Here is a 19956-nt window from a genome sequence, read left to right as displayed (position 1 = left end):
GAGAAACTCAATATCAGCAGCTAAAACCAGATCATGGGTTGACTGTGGAACAGATCATCAATTTCTTGTATGTAATCTCTGGTTGTAGCTGATAGAAAATTAAAACAAGTCCATAGGAGCCAAAATATGACATTGAGTCTGTCCCACCTGAATTTCAAGAATATCTCAAGAACAGATTTGAGGCATTAAACACTAATGACAGGGCATCAAGACCATCATTCATGAAGAAAGCAAAATGTCATTAAAAAGACAGGGCAAAAATAAAAGATCAAAGTGGATATCCAAAGAGAATCTAAAACTTGCTGTTAATCATAGAGCAGCTAACACCAAAAGAATAAAGGGCTGAAGTCAAGGAGCCGAACAGGACATTTCAAAGGGAAGCTTGAGAAGACTAAATGTGCAAGGACCTAGAATTAGAACATCAAATGGGAAGAACATGCTCAGGATATCTGAAACTGAAAGCGTTGGGTCTGGCTTACATTAATTACTCTTTAAATGACAGTGTCAAAGGAATGTGTCCGAATACATTTATCACTATCTGTTTGAGGCTGGGTTCTCCAGAGAAGCAAAACAGTCATGCTTGGGTGTGTTTGCATAAAGAAAAATATTGATATCAAGAATTGGTTACACAGTTATAGAAGTAGGTAGGTCCATTCTGGTTCAAGTCAGGTATATCCTGTTACATGTGGCCATGGAAACTGGTGAACAGGAAGCAGAATGGTGAAGCAGGGGAGCCACGGCTGGTGGATGCAGATGTAAATGAATCCAAGGTTTGCAGTCCTATGGTGGCTCCTGAGATCAGTGGGCAGAGAAGCATATTCAGGTTCCAGCTCAAGCAGAAGGAGAAAAGCAAAGGAGAGTTCAGCTATTTGGGGATCTCTCTCTTATACAAAAGGCCACACCTCCAAGAAGGTGGCATAAGGCTGCAACCTGATTGATAGGTTGGAATGCACACCTACACTCACCTATGAGTGCCTAGTGGATATAAATGCTAATGTTCATAACATGTATACATATATTGCAATGCTTTGCAGTAAGTGATAACATAGGTTTATTTAATGTACTAACATTACACATAGCTCTTAAATTTCTAATTAAATAAAATTAGCTAAAATATCATTATAAAACACCCAGATTTTTATATCTATACATTTTTACATTCATTCATGTACTTATGCATACACTTTGAATACAATATACTTTTTATCTTCTTCATACTATCAGGCAGTCTTATTTACAGGTGTCTTTGTGTGTGTTTCAGTGTGCATAAAGTACGATGAGTGTATGTTTATCAATAACATCTTTAGAAATCAAAATAGTTTTTATAACTTTCAAGAAAACCCAACATTTCTAGTTAAAAACTGCTAGTTAGAGGTCAACAGAACAGAGAAATAGAAAACTTATTATTCTATAAAATAATGCACATAGATTTAATACTGTCATGGACTAGAATATATTCTCATTCATCAAACCTTTATTGTGGACAATAAAATAATCTGGAAAATGGACAGATAAGTTGTGTACACATGGCTAAAATGGCCAGAGACAATCATCACGATCTGCTAAGAAACACAGTAGGATACCTCGGGCAGCAGCAGGCATACTGCACAGGGCAAAATACCCACCTTGCCGGCTTTGGCATGTAAAGAACTTTGGATGCTAACATGAGAGAGCTGCTCTCTGAGAAGCTATTTGCCACTCTGTATAGAGCCATAAGAATGCAAAAGAGCTCTGGGGCTGAGAAAACAGCACAATTTTCATTTTTAACTTGGAAATAACAGTAATGGTTTATTGAGGTAGTATTAGAGAGAAATACAAAACATCGGCCTGTCCTCATCAAGATCATAATTTATAATTAAGAATTTTTGCGTTTATGTAATCCTTCATGTTTAAGGAAATAAGTATTAAAACATTAAATTGAAAGCACATACATCAAATAATTAAACAGTCCTTATGTGTGTGTGTGTGTGTGTGTGTGTATTTGGGTGCAAACTCCCCAAACTCACTGCTATGAGTCCATGCTGACTCATAGAGACCCTATGGGACTGGGTAGAACTACCTTTCTGGCGGAGACTAACTCTTTATAGGAATAAATTGCCTCCTCTTTTTGCTGTAGAACAAGTCGTGGTTTTTGACTGCTGAGTTTGCGGATAACAGCCTAACACATGACCAGCAGGCTATCAGGGCTCCAAACATTTGAGTTAAGCACACAGTAAGCAATCACATATAGGCTGTTATTATAAATCACTCTTATCTGAATATCATTACCATAAACAAAAAATAAAATCAATTCTTCACTTATTTCTATATATCCTAATAAAAAGTCCAAAGCAATTCTTGCCCCATATAAAATTCTAAATGATACCATTCTAAAAAGTAGAAGTTCAAATTTAAAAATAAATTGTGAACAAACACCTACTATGAGAAAACATAGTCTGTCTCCATTATATGGCAAATAATTTATTTTCTGAAATTAAATATTAAATATAATATGAATTCAAACACTTGTGAAGCAAAGTTTAAAACTCTATAAAGTAGTAAACTAATAGGTACACACACAGATGCATACAGGTAACTAAATATTTGTATTATGCACATATTTTATCCATATTTGAAATTAACAGTATATGTAAATAAGTGTTCCAAATAAGGACATTTAGAATTGTATCATATTATGCATTCCATTTTGCAGATGTACTATTATTTTTAGGTGGACTAAAAGTGATTTGGCTTGCTCACAATTTTACTACAATAAAAGTTGTTATAATTAAAAATCTTACACAAATATGTTTATACATGTAAAATGTGTCAGATACATTCCCTGAAATATAAGTGCTGATGTCCTTCATTTTGAAGATTGAATTTTTAAAATAATTTCCAAATTACCTTCCAGAGAGGTTTTACAAAGTCACCCTCCTGTTAGCAAGGCTATCATAGAAAGTTCCAAAAGATGCCACCTCATGTCAAAAAGCGCTCAGAAGGTGACTGAGGAAGAGCTGACTTTTCAAAGCAGAGTTGGTCACAAAGACTCAGAAAGAGTAAATCCTACGTGAGTAAAATCTTCGGGAGCTTCATTTGTTGATGGGGCACAAGGAACAACTGTAAAAACAGACAAACAACATCACCTCCAACTATTGAGTCAATTCTAACTCGGGTATAGGCCCTCCAGGACAGGACAGAACTGCCCCTGTGAGTCTGTAACCCACCACAGGAGAAGAAAGCCTCATCTTTCTCCCAAAAAGCAGCTGGTGGTTTCACAGGCCAACCTTGTGGTTATTAGTCCAATGCTTTACACTCCTCACCACCGGAGCCCAGTTGCAAATGAAGTAATAATTGGAACTTAGAATTTGCTAAATTTGAATCAAGAAAATTGGAAGTCACAAAAAATAAAATAGTACACAAAAAATAGATATTTTAAGCATTGGTGAGCTGAAATGGACTGCTTTTAGCCATTTTGAAAGAGATGATCATATGGTGTATCTGTTGGGAATGACACAATCCAGAAGGAAGGTGCTACATTTATCATGAAAAAGAGCAATTCAAGATGAATCTAGTAGGATAATGCTGTGTGAAACAGGAAAACATCCAAATTGAAGGAATTCCAATCAGTGCAACCCTTATTCAAGCTTAAGCACCAACCACTAAAGCAAATGATGAAGAAATTGAAAAATTCTACCAATGTCTTCAGTCTAAAACTGATCACATGCTGATTCAGGATGCATAGGTAATTATCATTGATTGGGATGCAAAAGTTGGTGTAATAGTCTGAGTATTTTAGAGAAACAAATCCACAGAAACTCATGTATAAGAGAGAGTTTTATCTAAAGGGTAAGAGCGCATCAAGAAAACACCCCAACTCAGTGCTGCCCAAGCCCACAAGTCCAACATTAACCCATTAACCCATATGTCCGACACCAATCCACAAAGTCCTCCTCCATCTCACAAAACAGATGCAATGATGCCAACTGCAGGAGAAAAGCCGAGTCAGTGAATGTGTAAGCATTTCAGTGCTGGCAGGGGTCTCCACATGGCTGCTCCAGCACCCAAGGCTGCATTGGGGTAGGTCCATGTGGCTTCTCCTTAGGGATGTCTTGGAAGTCAGCCTTGCAAGCTGAAACAGGGAACTGCTAAAGCAACTGCACCCTGGTCTGACCATTAGAAAGCAAGAGACCTGAGAACTGGGAAGGTGAGGCTCACTGAGCCATTTATTCCTCCGCCCATCAATTAACCCCACGTGTTTATCGGCCAGTTTGGCACAATACACTTACTACCTCAGTTGGAAAGGAAAAGGAAGAAATAGTAGTTGGAAAATATGGTCTCTATGATAACGTGAAGCTAGAGATCATATTTTAGAATTTTGCAATATCAACAAGTGTGTATAACATATGTCTCTTTTTCAGCAACATTAATGGCAAATGTACATTAGAGATTCTCCAGATAGAAGACACAGAATTCAAAATGACAACATCTGTGGGGAGAGATGATGGGAGACTCAATATTGCAGCTAAAACTATGTCAGGGGTTGACTATAGACCAGACCATCAATCAATATAAGTTAAGGTTAAAGTTGAGGAAAACTAAAAAGAAAATAAACACAAGAGCCAAAAGATAACTGTCAGTCTATCCCACCTGAAACAAGAAGACAGACAAAGAAGCTGAGACAGTTGGAGGGTAGGGGCACAGCCTGGTGGGTGCAGAGGTTAATATTAATCTGAAGTCGACCACATACGTTCTACATTGGCCCCGGGATCAGCAGACTAACTGACAGAGATCAAGAAACCAGATGTGAGCTCCATCTCGGACAGAAGACTAAGGGCCAAAGATGAATCAGCTAACTTTTTGAATGACATCTAAGATTTTCTAATTTTTAGCTATGAATAGTGTTCAGGGAAACATTTGTATGCAGGTTTTTGTGTTTGTTCTGTTTGTTTTCATTTCATTTGGGTACATCTGTAGGATGTATTGAATGATAAGCCAATATTTAGATTTGTATGAAACTGCTGCACTGTCTTCCTAAGTGATTGTACTATTTTTCATTTTTATGAGCAATGAGTGAGAATTTCTGTTGCTTCATTTCTTTGGTTGCATTTGAAATTATCAGTGCTTTCAAGGTGGAATGGAGTTGACACAATAAAAAAAATACCGTGTCCTTTGAAATAGATATTAAGTGATAGTTACTGGTTTCAAATGTCATTTCCACAACATAAAGTCACTTTAAGTGAGAATTGACTCAACCACTTAGATTATTTTTGGCTAGTGTGATGTTCAGGAAGTATATCAACTTTGCATTTTTGCTAATACCACACTTTTTTTTTCCTCCAGGGTCTATCGTGCCTCCCAGAAGGGACAGGCCACAGGAGGCCTGCCCGAGGTACTGAGGGCATCCCTTCTCTCTCTCCTCTTTATGAAAGTCACACATGTTGTGGCAGGTGTAACCATGCAGAGCAGGGAGAGCCAATACCAAACTCTTGATCACTTTAGCTTTGTAGCAAATCTTGAAGTCGGGGAGCGTCAGTTGTCTAATCCTGTTTTTCTTCAGCATTATGGGGGCCATTCTGTGTTTTCTGCTTTTCAATTTAAACTTTAGAATCCGTTTACTTATCACAAACTAACTTGCTGGAATTCTAATTGGGACTGCATTGAATCTAAAACCAAGTTGAGCACATAAATCATCTTTTAGTAAATTATCCTGGCTATTTCTTTTTTTCCCTCTGTGGCTATTACAGCTCTTTATGAAACTACTTCTTGCATCTCAAAATCTCTGTTGATTTTATTATTTCAATTGATGTATTAAACTAGGGTAATGAATTAGGGTTAGGAATTTGAATTCTACTACCCAAAATTATCATTATACTTTCAATTGGTTAATTACACTGCATGTACCTTGTTGGTCACAAAAAAATGAACATCAACACACAGACTGTCATGAATTCTTAAGTAAGTCAAATTTAAGGCTTCATCTTTTGTATGTATATATTGAAATAGCAGAACACTTGATTTTTGGATCAATGCTGACATCTGCAGAAAATTAGCTCCTTCAAAAACTTTCTTTTTATATTTGCTGCTGTGGTTAATACTGACAATAAGTCTCTTCCATTTTCTTCACCTACTATTCATCTTCCTTTTACACCTTCTCTTTCTCCCTAGCAACTCTATCAGCTTGTGTTAGCCAGGGTTGCTGAGAGAAACAAATCCAGTGATATGCATAGATGCATAAGAAAGAGCTTTATACCAAGAAGTAATTATGTATTTGGTTGCATACCAGCCCATCCAATTCAAGTCCATAAACCAGGTACTCGGCCTTTCTCAGGCTCATGAAGTCACATGCAATGATGCAGAACCCAAGAATATTCATCAGCTGGTTGAAACCTTTCAATTGGCATTCTATCAATTCCTTGAGCCTTATTATTGGCTTTTAGTGTAGCTTGAATTTCTGTATCATTGATTCTTGCTTATAAGCTGCCTCTGGAATGATAGAAAACACTAATGTAGTGTTGGTGTCTTTGATCATGAATGCTAATGAATGGAAAAGTTTATTTAGGATTCACTGGCAAAAATTATTTTGTTTTAACAAAACCATTACCACAGTTGATGTCAATATAGCTTGGCTTCCTGCTACAGTCCTGACTAATTAGAATGTGTAGTTGTTTTTATTTTTTTTGGGGGGGGGAGGATTACAGGGGAAAAGGAGAGACTTTGGGTTTTGTGATTGGATAAAGGACACTCAGGGAATAAAACAGCTGATATATTACAATCCATTGCTCAAGAGAGGAGCAATTCATAAGATTCGGAACTGGTGGATTGATATAGAATATCTGAGGAATAAGCTTGTTACATATTACATATGTACATACTGAGTATGGGGAAAGAACTTATCCGAGTGGAAACAGAGTTTTAGATGGTTACTAATAGGATGAACATAGAGTCCATGGGTAGAGTACATTGATGGATCAACTACATCACTAGAAGAAGTTGGGTGGATGAAGGCAAACTTTTGCTGGTCCTCCAAGGTTAAGCAGGGCTACACAAATCATTTCTATTCATGACAGCCAGGAGGTATTTGACCACTGTATCATTAATGTTGAGAAGTTGGATTATAAAGAAGAGTGCAGCCTCAGGATTTCAGAGGAAGGTTTTTAACAACCTTTGGTACACAAAAGAAACAGGCTTGCTTGTTGAAAGTGAGGAGGAGTTGAAGTGCTTTCTGATGAAGATCAAGATTGTAGCCTTCAGTATGGATTATAGCTCAATGTAAGGAAAACCAAAATCCTCAGACCTGAACCAATAGATAACATCATGATCAATGGAAAAATGATTGAAGTTGTCAAGGATTTTGACTTACTTGGATCCACAACCAGTGCTCACGGAAACAGCAGTCAAGAGATCAAAAGATGTATTGCATTTGGCAAATCTACTGCACAAGCCCTCTCTAGAGTATTGAAGAACAAGGATGTTACTTTGAGGAGTAGGGTGAGCCTGATCCAAGCCATGATATTGTCCATTGCACCATACATGAAAGCTGGACATTGAATAAGGAAGTTAGTAGTAGCAGAACTGATGCATTTGAATTGTCGTGCTGGAGAAAAAATATTGAAAGTACCACGGACTGCTAATAGGCAAGCCAACCTGTCTTGGAAGAAGTATGTCCAGAGTGGTCCTTAGAGTCAAGGATGGCAAGATTTAGTCTCATATACTTTGGACATATTGTCAAAAGACAAGTATCTGGATAAAGATAGCATGCTTGGTAAAGTGGAGTGGCAGTGAAAAAGAGGAAGATCCACAAGGAGATGAATTGACACAGTAGCTGAAACAATGGGCTCAGACATAGGAATAATTTCTACAATGGTGCAGGACCATACAGTGTTCATTCTCTAGTGTATAGAGTCACTGTGGGTCAGAACTAACTAGATAGCGCCTAACAATAACAACTGGTCTTAAAATAAGGGAAACCAGGGAAACCACTCATATAAGACAATGCCTAGAAGAGCCAGAGAGTAGTCTGTGGTGAAGTGAAATTTCTTAATATGACTCTTCTACCACTGGTTCAGGTGAAAGTATCCAAATAGGTCATGCATAACATTAATTGATGTGTTTGGTCAATATTAGTTGCTACTCTCAAAGCTATAAGCTTGAGTCCTCTTACAAACAGGAACACAGAGAGAACTCCCAGGACCATCAAGGAAGAGGCAACACCAATGGAACACATTACAGACCTCTGACTGAACTGGCAAAGGCCAAGATCAGCGGTACCAGGTGGTATAGCATAGACATCATGGGAGAGAGTAAAGGAACCAGTTGGGATCAGAGACTGAGGGAAGGAGACTAAAGAGAAAAAGGAGCATCATATAGACTATGAGGCTATAAGGCAAAACAATAGACTGGCTTCCTGACCTACAGAAGCAGAGGCCAAGGGTTTACTTGTCTGAGAGGACAAAGACTAGAGAGGGACTTGGATGTTGGCTGAGGAGCTGTATTGTTATGGACCAATGCTTGTATCCTAATGTTTTCTGATCCTACCTTGTGCTAACTTGTTAAATTCCTTACTAAAGTCCCTTACTTGTGAGTATTGTCTGTGAGATCTGTGTACCCATTGTCCTGGATTATTGAATTTAACACAAAAGTACAATGTCTTGAGGGAAATAAGTGGGTGTCAGATATGGTAAGGGAGGATGGAGTGTGCAGGCATGTCTGCTCTCTGTCTGTGGCAATAGGAAAGGCGCAGGAAGCCAGATTCGCTTTCTGAACCATTTAGTTATTATATAAACTAGCACTTATCTAAAAGGATAAAGTGTAAAACTCTTCACACAAAGATGTATGAAAATATTTATAACAGATTATTCATTATAGCCAATAAATAGAAATAAGTCAGCTGTTAACAAATGATGAATAGAGAAATGAAATGTTCTGTTCAGTAGTAAACTATTCACAATTAGATAATAATGAATGTTAATATTGAAAACAACTCCGATGGAATTTAAAATATTTTTTGGAAAGTAGATAGACACGGATGGTTACATATTATTGGTTTCCGATATCAATTTTTAGCACAATCTTTCTAAAGCAGAGTTATCATGTTGGCTAGCCCAGCACAGTAGCAGGAACCAACAACAACATGGCCCAAGGAAACTCTTTCAAACGAATGGAATGCTCTAGAACTTGTTTGTGCTGATGCTTAGAAATCAACACAAATTTAGTAAAAATTAAGGAATTCGCTTACCATGGCTGAAATTCATGGTTAGTTGATTCTCAAGTTTTCTTTTAATTAGCCTTTATTTAGATTTAACAATAATAAGGCAGTAGAGCAAACATGAAGAATTACTGTTAGCAGTATGTATGGCTTCCAATTCATAATTATACCAGTGTCCTTCAAATTAAATATATGTTAAATGTTTCCATTATCATTGAGTGGCTGCAGAAAAGCTCACTCCAGATTTGTCTAACACTAAGAACCTGTCTCAAACTAAGACAAAGACAACTTGTCTTAGTCTTCTTAGAGTTCCTTCAAAAAAGGATCCATCAAAGCAGTTGCATCTGAAGTCATCTACTGAACTAATAAAATTCAAGGTAGAGAGAGCAGCTCCCAGAGTATGTGACCAGTTTTAGTTTGTAATTTCAAAGGAATCATCTCGATAGAGTTCCTTGACGAACACAGGTGATTGCCGGGTCTTATTGGGAAGACCTTACAAGAAAGGCGCCAATTGCGTGGGCGAGGAAATGTTCAAGATATTAAGCAGAGAATGAAAATGCTTCCTGTTATGACATTGCACCTCATCATTCCAGTAAAGATTATCGGAGGATAATTTTCGTGGGAAACCTTATTGCCTCCAACCTAGAGCATGCTCTTGTCCCTTCAGGCATTTTTTTTGTCCCCCAAACTAAAAAAACTTAGAACATGACTTGCCTCCCATGAGGATGAAAACCGCCATTTGACATGAGCGCAAACAGGGCGCACAGAACATTCTGAAGAAAAGTTAGAGAGATGGCAGCTCCGCACTTAGAAACACATTTCCCTGATAATGACCACGGTTAGGCACCCTTTCCAGCGCCTGCTTTACTCCTGAGAGAGCCACGCGGGTCCAATACTTAGTCACAGACCCACCAAATTCTCTTGGTGATAACCTTCCAACAGCTCCTTAAGAGAAAAGACATAATAATCTACTCCAATAAATATTACAACCTGGAGAATTCCAAAGGGCAATTATATTCTATAAAACATAGAGCCATTAGTTGGCATTGACTTTGAAATTGATTTGGTGTCTGGCTTTAATTTATGACTGTTTCCGTAATAAAATACAAATGCTGTGGTTGAAAACAATTACGAAGGTCAGATCTAAAACCAGGGGGGTATTCCTCTGGTGCCACTTAACTTTTTACTTGAGTTTTTGAGTGACTCGTTTAGGTGCAAATTAGAATTCAAACTTACATAGTAAGCAATGCCTTGCTATATGATTTTTACAGGGATTTCTGTTAATTGTTCCAAATTATTAGGATCAAATTATCAAACAGGGAATCATCAGCTGTCAAGCGATGGAGAAATGAAGTGAAACAGCTGCACAGAAGACTTACATTGTGACGTCAAAAAGATAACACAAAGTATTATATTGACATAGGTAAAGACATGGAGTTAGAATGGCAAAGGAAAAGAGCATGCTCAGCATTTCTCAAGGTGAAAGAACACAAGGAAAGGAAATCAAGGCTGGAGCCGCAGTCCTGGAGAATTCTACGAACTAAAGCAGAAACAGTGCTGGTAGCACTAGAAGAAGACCATGGTAATAAACAAAGGGATTGTACTAAAATAATTGACTAATTTTCAACTCTTTTAGGAAGAATCATGTGATCAAAAAAGTCCAAGAAAAACTGAAGGTATTGAGGAAAATTAAGCTCCAATAATTGATAGATAACCAAGTTAAATGTTTCAGCAAATATATGTAGCTCTCAAAGAGCTCATTCTACTTTGTCAAGAATTTTGCAAGCGAGCTACCCGAATAATTACCTAAATAGATCGAGATGTTTAGAAAATATTTGATACAAAAATGCAAAATTATGAATGACACGATTAATATCACATTCATATAAAAGCGTGTTGAAGATAAATTTTAAGTTCTGTGAATGTACATCAGTAGGAAACTGCCATAAAGTCAAGGTATATTCAGAAGTGGATGAGGAAAGAGAGAAAGCATTGCAGATATTAGGTGAATCTTAGTTTAAAGTATAGATGAAATAAAAATGTTCATCTATATCTTATTGATTATGTAAAGACAAGTGCCTGTGTTGATCATAACAAATGGTGGATAACATTGGGAAGATTAGAATATCGGGATATGTAATTGCGCTCATGAAAACCTGTTAGACCAAAAGGAACAGGAAGACACTGGTTAGGAGTCAGGAAAGTGTTGCATCAGATTTGTATTTACTCAAGCTTCCTGCTGAGCTAATAATCCAGGAAACTGGCCTATGTGAAGAAAAGCACAAAATTAAGATTAGAGGAAGTGTATTGACAATCTGAAATACAGAGATCACATAACCTTCTTGCTGAATGGGAAGAATACATGAAGCACTTATTGATAATGATTTTAAAAACCTGCAGCTTACACTATGAATACAACTTTCAAGGCAAAGAAAACAACACTTCTTGTAACTGGGCCAATAAGCAAATAACAATGAACAAAGAAAATATTGACATTGTCAAGGGGATCTGTAATTAAAATTCATGAGCGCAGGAGTCATGAAATCAAATGGCATATTTTATTGGGCAAATGTGTTTCATGAAAGCTTTTTAAATTATTAAAGAGTAAAGATATCACTTTGATATCCTATGTTTTTCTTATCCAACCTTGGTATTTTCAATTACCTCATATGTTTGTGAAAGCTGGACAATGAATTAAAATATCCAAAACAAATTAGTTAACTTGAATGATGCTACTGGCAATGAATATTACATATACTACTGAATAGAAGAAGTCTGTTGGAAGAAGTAGCACTAGAATATTTGTTAGAAGCAGGGGTACAGATAGTGAGTCTTACATACTTTGGAGATGTTATGAGGAGGGGCCAGCCACTAGAGAAGGTCATCATGTTTGGTAGAGTAAATGAAGAAGCAGAAGTCTTTCAAAAAGATGGGTTGACCCAGTGGCTGTAAAAATGGACTTAAATACAGAAACAATTTTAAGGATGGTACAAGACTAGGCAGCTTCATTCTTTGGTATATTGGATCAGTTGCTGTGATTAAGGCCCACTGAGAGACACCTAGTAACAAAAAAAATAAGGACCCTCCCATTAGCATCTTGAAGCCTGAAGGCTATATGACCTCTGTAAATAGAGTCATTCATCCTCCAATAAAGTAACTCACACTATTATTTCCACAAAGAAAACTGACAAGAGTGGAAAAAGGTGGAAAATATCAGGTGAACATTTGCTAAATGTAAAGTATTTTATATTAAAACTTTCATTTTTCAAGTTGGAAAAGCTTTGGAGAAGAGATGCTAATGAAGTGAGTTAAAGTACATACAGTGAAACCAATTTCACAGGTAAAATTACCATCAAGTGTCATCGTGATAAGTGCATTCATAGGTGAAATAAAAACATCTTAAGAATTTAATGGTAAAAGTGTACTTGACATGTTGTAACTGATTCAGGCTTTTTCATAAGTGCAGGAGTTTGCCTAGATGGGGAGGTGTGTTCTAGAAGAAAAGGAGGAGGCTTCCCCCTTATCGCCAGCACTTACTAGCACTGCAATCTAAGCCAAGTTCTTTAACACTTGTGGATTTCCGTTCCATCAACTATGAAATTGCATAGGCCAAAATAGATTTTTAGTATTTACTTCAAACTAGTTAATAAAGTATTAATTATTACTCTGTGAGGTTTCGTACTGTGCTGACTGACGTGTGTTGTCGTGATGCCGAAAACGGTCACTGGTATTTCAAATACAAGCAGGGTCACTCACAGTGAACAAGTTTCAGCAGAGATTCCTGACTACAAACAACTACAAAGAGGGAATCGACTAACTACTTCTGAAGAATTAGCCACTGAACACTTGTTCATAGCAGAACCTTGTCAGATACTGAAATCTTCGTGAACACTGAATAGCAGTGGAGCATTGTCAGTCACAGCACCAAAGGATGAGCCCCTTGGGTCAGAAGGCACTTAAAATAAGACGGTGAAAAGGTTGATTTGCCAAGTAAGGACAGCCATCATGGTATTCATGGAGTAAAGCCTTTGGGACCTTTACTTGCTGATGGGGCATAACCCCCAATGGGAGGAAAGAACTGTAAAGTTAATTGGAATTCAGAATGTACAAAGCATTTATCTAGTAATATTAAAAGTCGTCAAAAATAAATTTAATGCATAAAGATTGACATTCTTAGAATTAGTGAGTTGAACTGGACTGGAATTGCCCATGTTGAATCAGAACATCATAGGTTTTACTAGGCTAGGAATGACAGATTGAAGATTAATAGAATCACCTTCCTCATCAAAAAACCAATTCAATATCCATCTTCAAGGTCACTGTTCTCAGTGTTAGGATAATAGCTATCCACATATAAGGAAATCCAATCAACACAATTATTATTCAAACTTTTGTACCAATCACTAAAGCTAGTGGTGCAGAAATTGAAGACTTTTACAAACACCTTTCATGTGAAATTGATCAAACATGCATTCGAGGTGCATTGATAATTATTAGCATTGAAATGTAAAAATTGGGAACAAAGAGAAAGCAACAATAGAATAAAATATCTTTTGGATGGAAGCTAAGCTAGAGATCGCTTAATTAGAAATTTGCAAGACCAATGTTTTCTGTATAGTGAGTACTATTTTTTACAATGAATTTGTGACTATATTTCTCTGGACACATCAAGAAAAATATATAGAAATCAAATTGACTACACCTATGGGAAGGGACAATGGAGAAGCTCAATATCAGGAGCTGAATGAAATCAGAGGCTAACTGTGGAACAGACTATCAATTGCTCATATGTAAGGTCAGGTGGAAGTTGAAAATTATAAGAAGTCCACAAGAGGCAAAATATTATCTTGATTATATCCCACAAGAATTTCAAGAATATCTCTGGAGCAAATTTGATGCAATGAAAAAAAAAAAAGAAGACATCAAGAATACAATGTGCAAAGAGCAAAAGGTCTTTTAAGAGGAAAGAAAAATAAAGATAAAAATGGATGTCAGAAGAGACTGAACTTGGCCAACAAACATATGAGAAAATATTCCCGATCTTTAGCCACAAGAGAAATGCAAATTAAAACAACAATGAGATACCACCTAACACCCTCAAAGATAGCTCAATTCAAGAAATCAGAAAATAGCAAGTGTTGGAGGGGATGCGGAGAGATAGGAACTCTTGTCCACTGCTGGTGGACCTGTAGGTATGTACAACCATTTTGAAAATCGATTTGGTGATATCTAAAACAGATGGAAATTGAGCTACCTTATGATCCAGCAATCCCCCTACTGGGCATATACCCAGAAGAGGCAAGAAACAAACGAAGGTCAGATATCTGTGCTCCAATGTTCATCACGGCACAGTTCACAATTGCAAGGAGTTGGAAACAACCCAAATTTCCATCAACTGATGAATGGATTAAAAAACTGTGGTATATACATACAATGGAGTGCTATTTATCGCTAATAACTAGTGATGAATGTATGAAGCACATTGCTGAATGGAACGAATTGGAGGAAATCATGCTAAGCGAAGTAAGTCAAGCAAAAAAAGGACAAGTACAACATGAGTCTGCTGAGGTAATCTTTAAAAAAATGCAAAAGGGGCATAGGGAAAACGCAAACCTGTGACGATTATTCTGTTGTATTTGGGTTCTATCTCTTCATATCAGGATACATCTCAGAGGTGTTATGGAGGGGGAGATGCCATTTTGAAGTTGCAATACAAGTTCTTCTGTTTTTCAGTAAATGAAACACAGCATTAATGAACCTACAGTGAGGGCAAATAGAACAAAGAATTCAGCAGGAGGTGCAGGAAAGGGTGGGCAACAAAAAAGAGATGCTGGCAAGGTACTCGGGAAGAAATAAAATGTTTGGAAGCAATCGTACAGTTCTGCTTGACGAGATTGAACAATGCAATGACATGTCACTTGGGTTAATTCTAAAATAATAAAAAATTGAAAGAAAACACAAGGAAATATAGACCCAGGAAGGTGTTTGGGGCTTACACGAGATCCTGGCTCTAAATGAGGAACTATTAGTTGTTATATCATGGCCCTGCTTAAAACTTACCTCCAGGATGGGCACCCAGAAGATATGGGTGCTGTAGCAAAATTTGGCAAAAAATTTTTATGGTGCCCAGCTACCAGAAAAAAAATAGCATCTGGGGTCTTACAGTCTTGTCTCTGAACAAGCAGCCATTGAAGTGACATGTCACAGCCATTGAAGTGACATGTCAACTAAATCCACATGGAAGAAAAGCACGCTATCATCAGTCACCGAAGGATTGTGAAGCATGTGATCTGAACTTGAAGGGAGGGGTGAGTATCAGAGTCCAAATCAGAGAATCTGTTTTGCAGAATGCTGTGGATAACAATGGGATCCAAAGATTCATTGGTGGAACTAGATAGAACTAGATAAGCCTCCGTGAACTCCTTCTATGCACAATTGACAGATAGGAGGGAGGTGGTTACTCAATGGAGTACATTGGAGAGCTGTGTCAGAAGGCTAGAGGCATACGTCTGACTTGAACAGTTAAAACTGTCAGCAGATTCCCCTTATAATGCATGCTGTTTCTGATCTGGCTTCCAACATTTTATGTTTTTTTGCTTGGTTGTTGATTGTACATATTATGGAGTACCTCATAAGTGTTATGTCATTGGGGTTACCCTCTTAAAGTTGTGGTATATGTTTTTTGTTATTGGGTGCATAAAAACTAGGACTGATGAACCTATAGAGTCAGCAAATGGAATAAGGGTTTAGGTGGGAACAGAGCCCAGAAGTGGGTATGGGGTAAGCGGTGGCAACATCAATTGGGCCAAATAGGAAAAAAAAAATACTTGGAAACTGATTGTAGTAGCAACTGTATGATTCTGCTGGACATGATTAAACTATGGAATGATTTAATATATGTATTAATGCCAATTAATAGAAAAAAGAAATGTGTAAAGACCTGGAGTTAAAAACACCAAAAAGGGGTGGCCCCTATCAAAACTGCAGTTGCTTCCATGTAGCTGCTGTTTCAAAGAAGAGCCCACGGTGATTTTTCCTTGACAGCCACCGTTCGGTGTGCTGTGACGGCTCTGCAGCCTTTCAGGAAAAGACATTCCCTTCTCATGTCAGCCAGGATAGTCGGAGGGAGTGCTTTATTCTCAAGGCAGCAGCAATACTGGCGATGGCGTGCAGGGACAGTGAGCACAATGGGGGCTGGGGGCAGTCACTGGCCTGAAGCTTAATCAGGCCTGAAGAGGAAGCACACAGTTAAGGCCACTTGGTGTTGAGAGCTGAAACGTTTGATGCAGGTGTCCTTAAAAATATTGTGTCTGGTCTCCAACCCTAGTTACTGAGGAGCAGTCAGGTCAGGTCATCGGGATGATTGGTGTTCTGTTCTCATACCAGCTGTGCTGAAAATCCCAGGATAAGGGAGATTGTTGATCTCCGGTGGAGGAAAATTGTGACAGGGAGCAGAGCCATGTGACCTGTGACCTGGATGTTTCTCCTTTTCCTGGCTTTTAAAGAAATGTGAAGATGCAGCTGTGCTTTTTAAAAGTAGATCTAGCTGGCAAAACAGCCTGGAAATGTGATGAAGCACAAAAGATCCAGAGTTTTGAGCACTGAAACACGATGAGAGGAAAACTTCAAGCAGGCGGTTTTATATGCAGCAGAAAAAATTTTAAATGTACCTGGATTAATAAATAAAAAACCTGTGGGAGTTAAAAAGACAAAACAAAACAAAAGGAAGAACACACTTAATATATCTTAAACTGAAAAAACTCAAGACAAAATTCAAGCCTCAATTGCAATACTGAAAGATTCAATTGATGAAATATTTAACTGTGTAAGATTCATCAAAGAAAATAGAAATGATACACAATTACTATACTAGTTGACATTAAACCATGTCAAGAGGACAAGGCAAGATATGACAAAATAATAATCTATAAATTATCAAGGCTTCATGAGGGAAGGGGTAGCGGGGAGGGAGGGGAAAAAAAGAGGACCTGATGCAAAGGACTTAAGTGGAGAGCAAATGCTTTGAAAATGATGAGGGCAATGAATGTACAGATGTGCTTTACACAATTGATGTATATATGGATTGTGATAAGAGTTGTATGAGTCCCTAATAAAATGTTTATTAAAAAAGAGGTAGCATATGATAAAGAATCAAAGGTAGTGAATGAGAAGTCTAAACGGCGTTGAAGACAGCAGCTAAAACAAGCTCTGAGAATTGACAGACTATCCAATGAAGTTTAAACACACTGACAGATCACTGGTCGCTCTCAGGGGCATATGACAGGAAATTGGGAAGGCAGGAGGAAATTTCTTTCATCTGACTGGAAGAAATCAGTATTTGTACCCATTCCAAAGAAAGGTGATAAAACCGAACGCACAAATAATAGAACAATATCATTCCTGTAACTTGCAAGTAAAATGTGGTGGAAGATTATCCCTAAATAGTTACCGCGGTCATCTGAAAGGGCGCTACCAGAGCTATCGAATAGATTGAGAAGAGGACACGAAACAAGGGATATATCATTACTGATGTCAGATGAATCTTGGCTGAAAGCAGAGAACACAAGAAATATGTTTATTTGCATCTCATTGTCTATGCCATGGCCTTCCACAACAAACTATGAGCAGCCTTGACATGAAGGGATATTTGGGACCACTTATTTGAGTCCATTTTGAACTTGAAAAGGATCAATAGGCAGTTGTGCAAACAGAGCTCGTTTGAAATCTGGAAAGATGTGTCATGGTTGTATCCTCTCACCGTACTATTCAATCTCTATGCTGAGCACATCATCAGAGAAACTGGCTTCTAAGAAGAAGACGGTGGCATCAAGATTGGAGGAAATCATGTTAACAACCTGTAATATGCAAATGACTCCATCTAGTTTGCTGAAGGAGGAGGACTGGAAGCCCTTGCTGATGAAGATCAAAGATTAGAGCCTTCACTATGTGTTACAATTCAATGTAAAGAAAACCCAGATCCTCACAAATAGATTGATAATGATAAACACAGAAAGGTTTAAAGTTGACAAAGATTTCGTCTTGCTGGGATCCAGTCATAGTACAGCACAGAGATCAAACAATGCATTGCACTCTGTAAATCTGCGGCAGTATCTTTGAATCAAGGTGTTACTTTGAGGACTTGGGTATGAAGGATCCTAGCAATGTCATTTGTGTTGTTACTGTGGTTATACTAAAGATTTTATAAATCATTTTATTTGGAATTCTTACAGATATTACAACAATCCATAATTCAATTAGATCAAACATAATTGTACATTTGCTGATACCATCAGTTTCAAAACATTTTCTTGCTTGTTGAATTGTTTGGTATCAGCTCCTCTTATTCCCTTCCTTCCTCACCCTATGCTCCAGGAACACTTATTAATATATTATTTATTATCGTAATTATTTTTATTTGCCATATCTTACATAACCCATTGTATCTACTAACCTACAATTTGGTTGTCTGTTCCCTTCGATTAGAGTTATACAGTCATCATTCCCCCTTACCCCCCTGCACTACCCTTCTTTGTGTAAACTCAGGGAATCATTACTCCCATTATTGCTTCTCAAGGGTTTATATATCTTGAATTTCATGCATCAAATGAACTAAGACCATAATAGTAAGGAGAAAAAAATATTAAAGAAGTAGAGGATAGTTATGTGTTTCTCAGTGCGATACTTTACCCTGGACATCATCCCTTCCATGTGGCCCTTCTGAAAGGGACCGTCCAATTATCTTAAAGGTGGTTTTTGGGTCTCCACTTTGTCCACACTCATTCATGTCAGTTTGATTGCTTGTTTTTAAACTTCTGTTACCTATTCCCATCAACAGCACATGATCACACAGACTGGTATGCTTATTTGATGTTAACTTTGTAGCTTCCCTGGTAGATGGCTGCTTTTTAAACAAAAGCCGTTAAGACTCCAGACTCTATACATTTTAATAGTCAGGCACCATCAGCTTTCTTCACCATATTTGCTTATGCACCCATTGATATTCAGGTATCATGTCAGGAAGGTGAGTATCATACATTGCCCCATTATTAGAGCAAACTGTTCTTGTACTGAGGTAAGGTTTCAATAGAGGCTCAAAATCCATCTGTTTCTTATTGTATTTACATATATATGAGAGGAGGTCCCCCCAAAATGGAATTTTTTTCAAAGCTATATATTTAATTTTTTTTTTTTTACAAAATAACCCTATCACCTTCAAAGTACTCTCCATTAAATTTAACATATTTTAAAAATCTGCCATTATATTCTTGGAAACCTTTTCAAACTCATGTTTGGATGGTTGACAGCACCTCCCTCATTTTTTTCACCTCTTCTATGTCACCCAAACACTGTCCTTTCATGTCCCTCTTCATTGGCTAAAATGAAAGTTGGATGGAGCAAGGTCAGGTGCGTATGGTATGTGGGACTAGAGAGATATGCTGGGTTTTTTGCTATAAACTGGGTCACTAGATGACTGTCTGAGCAAGCGCAATATTGTGGAGGAAAACCAGTCCCCCGTCTTCCACAATTCAGGACTTTTTTGTCACACAATATTATAATATCTTTTCATAACCTCTAAATAGAAAGCTTGATGTGGCAGTTACATAATCTACCAAATTGCGAGGGTGGAAACTAGCCTGTCAATCAGGTCACAGTTTGATGACCTCATTTGGAGGCATGAAAGAGATAAATAGCTCACTTGAGGCTAGACACACTCATTCTCTTCTTGTCATTTTTGCGAACAAGACACATGGGCAATGCTAGAGCCCTAG

The 19956-nt window shown here is 37.6% G+C and overlaps 2 non-coding genes across 2 annotated transcripts; one reads left to right on the top strand and one right to left on the bottom strand.

The window, feature by feature from the left end:
- Positions 1-5323: 5323 nt before the first annotated feature.
- On the bottom strand, positions 5324-5455 carry LOC142454018 (small nucleolar RNA SNORA64/SNORA10 family). Its single transcript, XR_012785557.1, has one exon. It is a non-coding gene; the product is annotated as a small nucleolar RNA SNORA64/SNORA10 family (small nucleolar RNA).
- A 10696-nt stretch (positions 5456-16151) lies between these two features.
- On the top strand, positions 16152-16283 carry LOC142454013 (small nucleolar RNA SNORA16B/SNORA16A family). Its single transcript, XR_012785552.1, has one exon. It is a non-coding gene; the product is annotated as a small nucleolar RNA SNORA16B/SNORA16A family (small nucleolar RNA).
- Positions 16284-19956: the final 3673 nt, after the last annotated feature.

This window comes from Tenrec ecaudatus, chromosome 7 (assembly GCF_050624435.1).
Source record: "Tenrec ecaudatus isolate mTenEca1 chromosome 7, mTenEca1.hap1, whole genome shotgun sequence".
Taxonomy (NCBI): Eukaryota; Metazoa; Chordata; class Mammalia; order Afrosoricida; family Tenrecidae; genus Tenrec; species Tenrec ecaudatus.
This window is presented reverse-complemented; position numbering and strand designations above follow the sequence as displayed.